Raw genomic sequence first — 13017 nt, 5'->3', positions numbered from 1 at the left:
GCAGAGTATCAGTAGGGACCAGTGCTGACTGAAGCGTGTGTATTGGTGTTATACTGTAGTGTGTAGAGATTCCCTCCGCTACAGACCAGAGAATGTCAAGCATGGCAAATTATCATTCTTTTTACCCTGTTGGGTTCAGGCAGGGTGGTGATTATCAAGTTTTCCTCCCCAGGGGCTCCTACGGGGTATCCACAAATCAAAAACAAGAATTAAAAACATTCATTAAACTCTTTGCTTCCCCCTAACACAAACCCACTCTCCATTTTATTCCTAAGAAACACCCGTAAATTTGTCTTGCTTGATTCTTATTAGTACTGATTTAACATGTACTATAAGCCAACATAATTTTATACTTCCTTCTGACCTGTAAATATTTGGGATAAGCCTACATGATTTATGAGACAGAATCTACTTAAAATACCATACTGGGGGAAAAATGTAATAATATTTCAAAAGCATTCGTCAGGTCATTATTTAATTAAAGTTAATTTTCAAACCACATCACTAACTTCATTGATTTCTAATGTTTCATAATTCAAGTATCCAGATTTTACGTTCTGGATCAACAATTAGTGTAAAGTTAGAAAACCCTAAGTTAATTAACCACTGGGACTATGAACCAAAAGTAATTGATCCGACTAACTTTGACAGTTAATCGTTCATCAAGTGGTTCAATGTTTAATATCTTGCCAAACTTCCCACAAATAATACAACTGTAACTAGAAAAAAACTCTGAAAATAGAATAGGATGGTTAATGATTTTGACTTTTGATGAAAAAAAATGTCTTTTATGATCTATAGCTATCTTATATAAGAATAGGATATTTTTTTCTACAAAAGGAAGCTTTTTCTAGAAGTAATGTCTTAGTTATATTATTAAAATGAAATACCACTCCAAAATGTATTATCCCAACCCCCAACCCCCCTTTTGGCATACTCTCTGAAAAATCGATTAATTTGAGATCTTGTGTTGGGGGGGGGTGTGACTTTATGAAGACATATAAAGTATTTGCTATTTGACAGTAAACTGACAGGTGATAGGATTACTGTGGATGGGGTGGTGATCAATTCAGGAAAATCCTCTGAACCCTTCCTGGGCAGCACAGACTCCAGTAGATATACCTGCTATCAGCTCTCCAATAGTAATTAAACCATAATGTATTAGCGGTGCTCATTAGATCACACACTCCCCTTTTTGGTTTTAGACCAGACCAATTACTAACATCAGTCTCTGTTCATTGGGTGTCAGTTCCGCACTCCCCAAACACAATCACACAAGGAATTCTAAATATTTACAAAATGCATCGACAAATCAAATAACTAGCACCTTGGTGACAATAAGTTTGTTACTGAAAGCAAAAACTGCACCTAGATGTTTTTTCCTGCTTTGATGTTTTGTCACGTTTATTAGGAGTGTATGTCAGTGTTATTTGTTATACAGAGAGCTATTAACTCATTCACCCCTGAAGACACATTTGAACTCTTCCAATTCAAAGGTTGGAATAGTTCATTGTGAAAGTTCAGGGGTGAATGAGTTAAGTAAAGCTAAATTATACCATCAATCACTTAGCTAATATACAGTAAGTCATTTCTCAATGCAGCAAGCCTTGATTCAAGTGAATGTTACCTGGGATATCTAAAGGTTTTATATTCATGATGATGATGACGACAATTTGATTATGATCACAACAATAATCCTGAATTGAATATTGATTGATGATTTGTTGAGGTCTGTATGATAAAAAGGAAGAAAGAGAGGAGGAGGAGAAGGAGGAGGTGGAGGAGGAGGAGGAGGAGGAGGAGAAGGAGCAGCAGCAGCAGCAGGTGCAGGTAAATAAAGCCATACAAGAAAAATAGATAAAAGAGAAAGGGAAGATAAGGACAATGAGAAGGAAGAATAGGAGATAAAGAAAGCAGTAAAGAAAGAAAAGATGAAAGAGAAAGGGAAGATAAAAGACTACCAGAAGGACAAAGAAGGGAAGAAAAAGATGGTATAGAGGACGAGGTGAAGGAAAAGGCAAAGGACCAGTTGTGGAATCAACACAGGAAAAATAGGAAGAGAAGTAAAGGAAGGGGTGAAGGAAATTGGAGACTGCATCAGAAGTTTATATTATGGTCTGGACACTTAAAGAGAACTGACAGTGAAAGGTTCTGTTCCAGGGAGTAGTCAGTGAAAGGTTCTGTTCCGGGGAGTAGTCAGTGAAAGGTTCTGTTCTGGGGAGTGTCAGTGAAAGGTTCTGTTACAGGGAGTAGTCAGTGAAAGGTTCTGTTCCAGGGAGCAGTCAGTGAAAGGTTCTGTTCCAGGGAGTAGTCAGTGAAAGGTTCTATTCCAGGGAGTAGTCAGTGAAAGGTTCTCTTCCAGGGAGTAGTCAGTGGAAGGTTCTGTTCCAGGGAGTAGTCAGTGAAAGGTTCTGTTCCAGGGAGTAGTCAGTGAAAGGTTCTATTCCAGAGAGTAGTCAATGAAAGGTTCTGTTCCAGGGAGTAGTCAGTGAAAGGTTCTGTTCCAGGGAGTAGCCAGTGAAAGGTTCTGTTCCAGGGAGTAGTCAGTGAAAGGTTCTGTTTCAGGGAGTAGTCAGTGTATGGTTCTGTTCTGGGGAGTAGTCAGTGTATGGTTCTGTTCTGGGGAGCAGTCTTGAAAGGTTCATCTTTGGGGACATGTCAGTGAAATTTTCTGCACTAAATATATACTATTTTTGAAGTGTCAAATATATCCTTCTCAATGCCTCTATTTCCAAAAGTTCACAGAACAGTTCAGTCCAAAGGTCATCCAGTTTATTTTTAGCCTGTATTTACTCCTTATAATTATGCTTAAAACAGCTAAACCACAATTAATTATGCAGGAACCCTCTGGCTCCTCTCCCTGCCCAATTTTCCTGACTCTGAATACCATAATGATTGGCTCATTCCAGAGGTCTCACTAAAAGCAGATTATGGCCCCCCTAACATCAATATGGTCGCCTGGCAAGTGATAATTAAATCATACACTTCACACATGCCATCTGATCAGCTCTGTCTAGAACAAATACTGATATAGCTACTACAACTAACACCATCAATATTAGACACCCCATCACTGACCACGGCAGCATCAGTCTAACACACCACTGATGCCAGACACCCCCTCATAACCATGCCTGACAGAATTGGCAAAACAAACCCTGGAATTGATGTCAGGCAAATATCAAAACTTCTTTGAAGATGTACAAAACAATCTCCATTTCAACAAGTCTGTTGTTATTAGACAAATAAATGGTGAATTTATTTGCTATATAATTATTTATTCCATCTGTTGACATTTGTTGTGAATCGAGAAAATGCGTAAATATTATGTCATAATAGTAATAATAATGATTGATTGATTGATTGATAGGTTTTACGGCTCCTTCACTACCGAATAGTTCGGTTATCCAGCAGACAAATATAATCATGATAATTTGAGGTTCTTATATACCGCTTTATCACAACCTAGTTCGTAGGTCGTCTCAAAGTGGTTCACAAATTATTATCCGTGGTTATAGGGCCTTTGCAACCAGCAATATCGTTCTCAACTCCCTGGGGAGCATACAGCCAGAGCTGCCATTTCGGGGCTCACATCTAGCATTCAACAATTCTAGCACTGCCCAACCACATACTCATTTATAGCTGAGTAGACTGGAACAAGCAGAGCAAAGTATCTTGCTCAAATATACAACACAGTGCCGCAACGTGACTCGAACCAGCAACCCTTCGGTCAGGAGCCCGGCGTCCTACCACTAGACTACCGGCCTCCTTAAATGTCATGTGTGCATTTATAACTTGTGAGCTTGACTTATTTTACATGCAATGATTTGATGAAGTATGAAAACAACATGTTTTTCAAAATGACGATTGTTTGTATAGTATATATGCAAATGAGATTCATAAATTGGCAAATTGCTTGTGTAAATGGGTCTCCTCTATGTTAATCTTTTGGACAGAATATCACTTTTAAGTCCTTGCATCCCCCCCTATTTCACACACAGTGTTGTGTTTATTGACAATCTGCTATTAAACACACAGAGCTAGTGACTCAATCACACACAAAAATGTCACGTAACTGCAAAAACATAATAGGAAAATATTCCTCTATACTTTAACTGACGAAAATCACTTAAGAGTCGACCTGGAGGCTGTGTTCTGTGAAAAGTGAATCATCCCCATAGCTAAGCTAACATGTAATAATAAATACAGATATAAAAGATGGTATCAGGTATACACAATTACCACACATATTGTAAACAAATTATTTATCTTTCCAATAGACAAGAACTATATGCTCTAATAATTATGTAAACAAGTTGTTTTTGTTAACTTTTATTACAAAATGTCTGAAATTTCACAATTAAATAAAAGAAATGAACAAGTCAACACCGAAATAAACTTCAAGGAGTGTCGGAGCCTATTCAGTCCATTTCATTATCAATCAATGAATGATTTAATCTTTAAACTTATCTCATTCACCCCTGAAATTTCATAATGAACTATTCCAACCTTTGAATTGGAAGAGTTCAAATGTGTCTTCAGGGGTCAATGAGTTAATGTTCTAATAGTTTTCGTTGCCACAATTAAAGGTTACAAGTTTCAGATACTTCGACAATTAAAAGGTCTATGCTGACCTTTTTATCACTTGCCACTGTTAACCATGTGACCTTGTCATAAAGGACCTACAACCTTATAACCTTTCACATATGACCCTTAATATGACCTTTGATGATTATAGGGAGGGAGAAATGGCTGCGAGGGTTACTGAAGAAGACAGAGTTAATGTAATTGAGATGAAGAGTTTTCTTGTTGTGTAACTCCACAAGAGGATTGAGTTGTATCAAAGTTTCGGTAGCTTAACCCTTTCACCACTGTAGACCATAATGGACTCATCCAGATCATTGCAAGGTAGAGTCTACTTAAATTGCATTATAGGGGTTAAAGGGTTAATGATATTATTGAATTTGAAGGGTATTTTCAATTTTTCAAGAATTCATGCAGAAATATGATTATTTTTGTGTACATTATCTGAAGGAAATCATTTTGATTCCCAGTAATCATATATTTTGTTTTCATATAATGATGATTGTGATTGTGATTGTGACAATGAAGAATACAGACCCGATACAGGTGAAAACAATATATATATAGGATACAGGTGGACAATATCTGAAAACCTATAAAAGACAGTGTCATTGTTTCATTAGTACACAGTGTCATTGTAAGGTCACCTGAGGTGGCAGGACCACACGTACATACATCATCATCCTCTATTACAGTACAGATCTCCTGTCATTGAGTTATTACACAGTGAACCACACACTATGGCAGCTGGACCAGTTTTAGTGTTTCAACTGGTTCAATGGATCAGTTCCTAAATATCTGTACCAAATGTATGAAATGTAATTGCAATTTGATGTGAACTTTTTTTTATTTTGTGACAATTATAAGATAAATTTTTCCAACTGATTTTATCCACTCTTGTTGTCTCAGGTGACGGAGAACCCACTTGGTCGGGCAGGTGGCCCAATACATTGTCACATCCCACTGGGGAATCAAACCCTGGTCATCTTGGTGAAAGACAAGTGCATCACCATATGACATTTCAATCTTTAATGAGCATGTGGCCCATAACTGCTGTCTTTTTATCAATTCTTGATGATATAATTGTAATCTGGAACCATGGGCAAGTAAAAAACTCTAAATTAGAGATCTAATGCTGCAATTAAAAACATCAGATATTCCACAAAAGAACACTAGAAATATTGGTATTACTATTGGATACTAGTTTTAACATTATAGTTATGGCAGGTCGTTAGTCCATAAATAATAAGGACAGAAACACATGAATATACATACTTACCAACTCTCACTCTTTAGGACGGAGACTCCCAACTTTGGACCCTTAAATTTCATATTTTTAGCCAGTGAATTTGCTTAACTATTCCTATGTTCTAAGATCTAATGATTTCATATGAAAGAACAACTCAAAATATGTGATTTTAAAGGGTTATTTTGTCTTTATGGGGTATCTATACACACTTTATTTATGTTCTAATTTTGAGCATGCAGATCAAAACTCCCCAATGAAAATTTCAAAACGTTTGGCAAGTATATGCTGTAGCCAACAATGAACTCATTCATCCCTGAAGACACATTTGAGCTCTTCCAATTCAAAGGTTGGAATAGTTAATTATGAAAGTTCAGGGGTGAATAAGTTAATCCCTGCCCTTTTATTAATACCTGATGATGTATTTATAATCTGGAAATATGGGCAAGTAAAACCTAAACCTTAAAAATAGAGATCTAATGTTGTAAATCATCTCATATTCCACCAAACAACCCTGGATATATAGGATATTTGGTGTTCATGTTAGCTCTGGCAATACATGTTCTTGGTGTTGGATCGTCATGTGGCAAGCTCAGCCGACACTGAGCCAGCAGACACCTCAGCCAGATGTGTACAGGGGCATGGCTGAGGAATTTGTCTGAATTATGGGGATCAAGAGGTGGCAATAAACAGAGAAATTAGTACAACAAGCTCACTAATAAACACATACACCAGATCTGACACAGATAAAGCTTCTCTCTGACACAGATGTGATACAGATCTCTAGGTCAAAGGTCAGATAAAAACAATGTAAGAGAGAAACCATAGGTTACTTGATGTGTGAAAGCATGTTACTGATACTGATCAAACATGTTCATGACACTGATCAAGCATGAGGATAACTCTGATGCTAATATACCATCTACACCATTTACAAATTATACAAAGTCGAGTTATGAAGTCAGGTTGTGCGTGTAGAAACAGTATCATACAATATTAACTTACATCTAAGTATTTGTTCACTTTATAAACGATGTGTATAAAGATTGTCTTTTGATAAAAGAAATTAGCTTCCTTGCATTCTTATAAGCCTATCAAATTACCAATGTAAAATTGTATTCTTCAATTGATTGTAAGAAAAAACTATACAGAAAGTGCTGGACTGATATTGTTGTAAACACTAACTTTCATACAAAAAAATGAACAAAATTTGAAATACAATATCTTTAACCAAAAGGCAATAGATAGAGCTGATATTGTTGTAAAATTATTAACAAAATTTGAAATAGACAAAATACATGGATTTTTAACCAAAAGACAATTGTTAAACCAAATAAAAGTTAAGTTTTGTTAATTACCAAGATGCAATATTCTCATTTATTTCCTTGAAATACCAAAATAATCTGTGTTTAAAGAGTTTTTCATTTAAACACTTACATTTATCTGTCACCAAAAACAAGTATCTGAGACACTTCAGTCGTGATCAGGAACACATTTCTACCAAAATTTATCAATAGGAACAGATGTCTGGGACACTAAAGATGCAATATCTCACTTTATTTTTTCATATTATTCCCAACAAGTGATTGGCCAGGAGTGCATCACGTGTCCACTGATAAAAACCGATATTGACTTGGAGCGCATGATTTTTGTTGAAGGACTGGGTGTTTCTAAAAATAGAATTATGACGTGTCTCCAAAAAATGCACTGTCACGCTCCCGATTTTTTTTGTCAGATATTGCTTACATCACTGTTTTGAAAATAATAAAACAATTGTAGCCTTTAACTTCGGTCGATACCTGGATTTATCGACCCGAGAAAAGATATATTGACCTGCGTCCTCGGTCAATATATCTTTTCTCGGGTTGATAAATCCAGGTATCGACCTTAGCCAAAGGCTATAATTGAATAAGAACAATCTACAGAAACAGCATTGAACCAATCAATATGTATATCAGTTATATGAAACATCAACTGGATGGGTTTTTTTGAGGTGGGAAAAAACGAACGGTCACAGAGGCCATATCTAAAAGATGGAAACAGAAAAAGAAAGTGAACATTCTTTTTTATAAATTTATTACTAAGGTGTTTCATTTTTCTGATTTTCTTAGCCGAGTTGATCTTGAAATTTTACTTTTATTTGAAAAATTCCATTTAAAACGATAGATCATTTAAAAATACATTTGACACTTCTATCACATTTTTGTAATATTTCAGGAGCAGAAAGATCTGTAGATAGTATATAGATATTTAACCCTCCACCTCTAAGGAGTAGGACATAAATTGTTGGCTGGGAAGAAGAAGGGTGAGAAAGGTCATCGTAATCAGCCTAAGATGGAAGGCCATTCGTGTAACCTACACCCTTATAAACACCTACTAAATACCCTGCACACTGATATAGCTGGCTAATTCAGACGTATGATAACACTCCAAAAGAAAACCGTACAGCACTAAAATTGAAATTTTTTAAAATTCAAGGCCGGTCATTATCCCAGTGTTCTTCATGTGTTTTTTTGTCGTAAATGGAATAATAGGCTTGTACAGGGAAAACAGTTTGCACCAGATAATGGTCGGGTTTGGGAACAATACAATACTCTGTGAGTCATTCCGATTTTACCTCACAAATACAATTCGAAGTATGTAATGGTAAGTAGATGTTTAAATGTTGTGATAGTCGATATCAGGATGAAGATTCATTATTACAAAATGGATAATAACAGGGTACAGTTTTTGTTTATATTCTAACTTAAGGGCATTTACTACAGAAGCTGTAATGGGACAGATGATGACAGGTTCAAGTATGTGTAACCCATTCACCCCTGAAGTAACATTTGAATCTTACCAAATCAAAGACTGGGCAAGTCCAGTTTAAAAATGTAGGGGTAAATATTCAGGACATTTACTGCAGTAGTTGTAATGGGACAGATATCGATGATGACAGGGTAAAGTGTGTTTAACCCATTCACCCTTGAAGTCACGTTTGAACTTTACCAAATCAAAGACTGGGCAAGTCCAGTTTAAAAACGTAGGGGCGAATGACTTAACAAAAGAGCATACAATATATTCAGGACATTTACTGCAGTAACTGTGATGGGACAGATGATGACAGGGTCAGGAGTGTATAACAGATTCAGGACATTTACTGCAGTAGCTGTGATGGGACAGATGATGACAGGGTCAAGAGTGTACAACAGATTCAGGACATTTACTGCAGTAGCTGTGGTGGGACAGATGATGACAGGGTCAAGAGTGTATAACAGATTCAGGACATTTACTGCAGTAACTGTGATGGGACAGATGATGACAGGGTCAAGAGTGTATAACAGATTCAGGACATTTACTGCAGTAGCTGTGGTGGGACAGATGATGACAGGGTCAAGAGTGTACAACAGATTCAGGACATTTACTGCCGTAGCTCTGAGTGGGAGGGTATTTCAAAGGACATTATAACTTGAGATCGTTTACTGCAGTAGTTGTGACGGGAAGGTAATAGAGTACAGTATATTTAATTGATATTAAGACATTGTTGTAAGGGGTACAATAAGTTTAATGTAACTACTCAATTGGGAACATTTACCGCAGTAGTTTTGAGGCCATATGGTATACCCTAACTTGAGGATATTTACCACAGTGGTAGTGGGGGTGACGTGGTACAGTTTGCTTATTTATATCCTAAACTAAACTATAAAATATTCTAAACTGAGAATTTGACTGCAGTAGCTGTTAGGGATATCATACAATATAATTTATGTACATTTGTATATTCTAAATTGAGAACATTTACCATAGTAGTTTTGAGTGTTACAGTATAATGTTATATAGTATATTCTAAATTATGGATATTTACTACTTTAGTTGTTACAGAATGTATTAATGTAATGCTTTATTCACAGAAAGTGTGTCGACCTGTGGATCTAATGAGCAATTCAAATCAAGCGCATTTGGTAAGGCAGCAGTGAAAACAAAATGAAAACTATCAGTTGACAAGAACTTGAGTAACACTAATATACTTGATTCAATATTTATTGATACTAGAATGGCATTGTCTCCTGAGTGAAGGACCATAAAATATAACAGATCTGGACTTAAATCAATGAATAACAGTGGAAAAGGAAAACCATGCTGCTAAATGTTCATGACGTGTCAGGATGATGTGGGGCATAACATTATGTAGTGTTTTCACACACACAAGTATGGAGGGATTTCTTACAAAATGAGCTCTTTGGGGCAGCTTATAAAAGGAATATGTATCAGTAAATGTCACACCTAGATTGTTTTTAAGGATGCAGGGAGCTTACCAAATGAGCTATCAGGGGCAGCCAATAAAAGGAATATGTATCAGTAAATGTCACACCTAGAATGTTACATGGATCAAGGATAATAACTGTATGACACTATCTACACATACATACCAGTAGTAAGTAAGTGGATAGGTGTAAATGAAGTTGGACGATCATAGAGGAATTAATGTCACAGGAAATCTGATAGGTTTAATCCTAGGTCCATGTGACACCTGATAACTACTGTTGTACAGGTGATGGGAATCAGGTACACAGGTAAATAGCAAGGTGTGAAATGGACGTCAGAGTGAAGATTGTGGTTAACGCCTGGACATCATCATTCCAAGCACTTTTAACACCATTTTCTATATTAGTTCTTTTTCAACAAATTTAATCGTTTTTTATATATCTTGTACTTAGGTCACTAAATAGTGTTTGTCTAAATGTGACAGCAAATGACAAAATATGATGGGCTAGACCAGGACTCAAACCCAAAGCATGCCTATGTCTTAAAGAACACTCTACCAACTTAATTTAACCTGTTTACCCCTAAAATCTCATAATGGACTATTCCAAACTTTGTATTGGGAGAGTTCAAATGCCTCTTCAGGGGTGAATATGTTAAATGTGTGTCTAGTCCTCGGTAACTCAACCAGACCAGACTTGATACAACTTCCTTCCTACTTCAACAAAGTCTTCAACCCTGACGAACCCTGTTAACATCTTCTGTTGGTACATTTAGTTAAAATGGCACATCAGGAGATCAGGATTCAAATTTTCTCCTGAATTTTAAGGCCAATCTGCCAGTTTAGCTGCATTGGTGTATCAGGTCCTCAATTCAACACAGACTTCAACCCTGAAGAACCCTACACTATCTTCTATGAGTACATTCAGTAGGTCATCAAACTTAACAGGACTGAAATATCACAACATAAAGTCCAGGATAACAGGTCTATAATAACACAACATAAAGTCCAGGATAACAGGACTGAAATAACACAACATAAAGTCCAGAATAACAGGTCTGAAATATCACAACATAAAGTCCAGGATAACAGGACTGAAATAACACAACATAAAGTCCAGGATAACAGGACTGAAATATCACAACATAAAGTCAAGGATAACAGGTCTGAAATATCACAACATAAAGTCCAGGATAACAGGACTGAAATAACACAACATAAAGTCCAGGATAACAGGACTGAAATATCACAACATAAAGTCCAGGATAACAGGACTGAAATAACATAACATAAAGTCCAGGATAACAGGACTGAAATATCACAACATAAAGTCCAGGATAACAGGACTGAAACAACACAACATGAAGTCCAGGATAACAGGACTGAAATAACACAACATAAAGTCCAGAATAACAGGACTGAAATAACACAACATGAAGTCCAGGATAACAAGTCTGAAATAACACAACATGAAGTCCAGGATAACAGGTCTGAAATAACACAACATGAAGTCCAGGATAACAGGACTTAAATAACACAACAAAAAGTCCAGGATAACAGGACTGAAACTATACAACATAAAGTCCAGGATAACAGGTCTGAAATAACACAACATGAAGTCCAGGATAACAGGACTGAAATAACACAACATAAAGTCCAGGATAACAGGACTGAAACAACTCAACATAAAGTCAAGGATAACAGGACTGAAATAACACAACATGAAGTCCAGGATAACAGGACTGAAATAGCACAACATAAAGTCCACGATTACAGGACTGAAATAGCACAACATAAAGTCCAGGATAACAGGACTGAAACAACACAACATAAAGTCCAGGATAACAGGACTGAAACAACACAACATAAAGTCTGGGATAACAGGACTGAAATAACACAACATGAAGTCCAGAATAACAGGACTGAAATAATACAACATAAAGTCCAGGATAATAGGACTGTAACAACACAACATAAAGTCCAGGATGTCAGGACTGAAATTTCACAACATAAAGTACAGGATATCAGGACTGAAATATCACAACATAAAGTCCACGATTACAGGACTGAAATAGCACAACATAAAGTCCAGGACTGAAACAACACAACATATAGTCCAGAATTTCATTTCAAAACCAAGAGAATTTTACATGGATTTTATCTATTTATGAATCTGTCCTGTCAGCAGAAATTGACTTGGTCAAGATTGGCTAGATTGTGACCCAGTCATCACAAATGGGCAAACAATATACTCATCATTGTATTTTATTTCAAATTAAAAGTGGTGATTGTAAAGATTTGTTAAACTGGGCAATTAGAGTATGGTATGCAATTGATTCTGTTTCAAAGACTTTGCTCAACTTCAAATTTGGCATTAGTATCTGTATGTACCAGGGGTATTGCAGATGCTGAGCTAGTTAATGAAGTGGCAAATATAGATCACAGTGACCTACATTTGATACACTAGTGTAGTACTACTCAAGCGCAATCCAGATGTAAAGTTTGATTACTGTGTAGTGGAACTGGACTGGGTCGATCGTTGGCCACCAGGTAGCTAACTTGGTAGAGCATTGGTCTAGAGTTCAGGGGGTCCCAGGTTCAAACCTCGGTCTAGTTGTGCATTTTCCCACTCCTGTTAAATCTGGTGCGGGTAACCAAGCCTTGTTTCAAGTACTGGGTGAATACTTGACAAGGAGATACCCAAACTTAGGTTGTAAATAGTTTACTTTCGGGGCGAAGTCTTAGAACAAAAAGAGGAATGTAGCGGAACTAGACTGGGTATATCGTTGGCGACCAGGTAGCTCAATTGGTAAAGCATCCGTCTATAGTTCAGAGGGTCCCGGTTTGAACCCCAGTCTGGCCATGCATTTTTCTGCTCCTGTTACGTTACAACTGTTTCACTTTCAGTACATTTTAGAGTAATAGAGTTAAACGCCAAGTT

The 13017-nt window shown here is 36.7% G+C and overlaps 1 protein-coding gene across 1 annotated transcript in view; it reads right to left on the bottom strand.

Moving 5' to 3' along the window:
- LOC110462740 overlaps positions 1-13017 on the bottom strand; it is a 97268-nt gene that overhangs the window by 62149 nt on the left and 22102 nt on the right. The window lies entirely within an intron of this gene.

Source organism: Mizuhopecten yessoensis, unplaced genomic scaffold (assembly GCF_002113885.1).
Source record: "Mizuhopecten yessoensis strain PY_sf001 unplaced genomic scaffold, ASM211388v2 scaffold10829, whole genome shotgun sequence".
NCBI classification, from domain to species: Eukaryota; Metazoa; Mollusca; class Bivalvia; order Pectinida; family Pectinidae; genus Mizuhopecten; species Mizuhopecten yessoensis.
The sequence above is the reverse complement of the archived record's forward strand: the minus strand, read 5'-3'. Positions and strand labels throughout refer to the sequence as shown.